Genomic DNA, 1,073 nt, shown 5'->3' with positions numbered 1-1,073 from the left:
GAACTAGAAGAAAGTTGTATATCTCATCGGTGCTATGCTGCACCCTGACTGACTCATCTCCTCCCCAAGACCCTTCTGTAAGGGTTGTCCAGTTGTCTACAGATGGGTTTTGGGTCCCCATTCTGCACTCCCCCTCATTCACAATGATATGATTTTTTGTTCTTTGATGTCTGCTACCATCTGAAATAGATGGCTGCTTGTTTATCTTTAAGCCTTTCATACTCCGGACACTATATCTTTTGATGCAGGGCACCATCAGCTTTCTTCGCCACATTTGCTTATGCACCCACTTTGTCTTCAGTAATGGTGTCAAGAAGGAGGGCATCATGGAAGGCCAGGTTAGTAGAACAAAGTGTTCTTGCATTGAGGGAGTACTTGAGTGGAGGCCCAATGTTCTTCTGTTACCTTAATAGCAAACATATAAATATACGCACATAGATCTATTTCCCTATCATCATATATAAACATATTTGCATATGTACATGCCTGTATACAGACCTCTATAAATGCCCTTTGCCTCCTACTTATTTCCTCTATTTCCTTATACTTTCCTCTTGTCCCACTATCATGCTCAGTCTTCATTTGGGTTTCAGTAATTCCTCTTGGTTACATTACCCTTAATCATGCCCTACCAGGCCTCCTACACCCTCCTCATCACCGATTTGGATCACTTGTTGTTCTCTTGTCCCTGAGTTTGTTAACACCACTACATTTCCCCCCATTTCCCCCTTTCCCATGTCCCCCCGAACTGTTATTCTTGTTGTTTTCTCCTCCAGATTGTTCATCCAGCCTATCTTATTTAGACAGATCTGCGGAGATAGTAACATGCACAAAAACAAGACAGAGCAAAACCAAGATATGTGCAGTGTGCATAGGAATTTGTAGCAGAAGGACATTCGGCCTCCACTCAAGTACTCCCTCAATGCAAGAACACTTTCTTGTATTAAATAGGCATTCTATTATGCTCACCTTCCCGACACAACAGCTGAAGACAAAGCAGGTGAACAAGTAAATGTGGTGAAGAAAGCTGATGGTGCCCGGCTATCAAAAGATATAGCGTCTGGGGTCTTAAA

Source organism: Echinops telfairi, unplaced genomic scaffold (assembly GCF_000313985.2).
Source record: "Echinops telfairi isolate 266 unplaced genomic scaffold, ASM31398v2 ScPeMD7_22;HRSCAF=79, whole genome shotgun sequence".
NCBI classification, from domain to species: domain Eukaryota; kingdom Metazoa; phylum Chordata; class Mammalia; order Afrosoricida; family Tenrecidae; genus Echinops; species Echinops telfairi.
Note: the sequence above shows the minus strand (reverse complement) of the source record.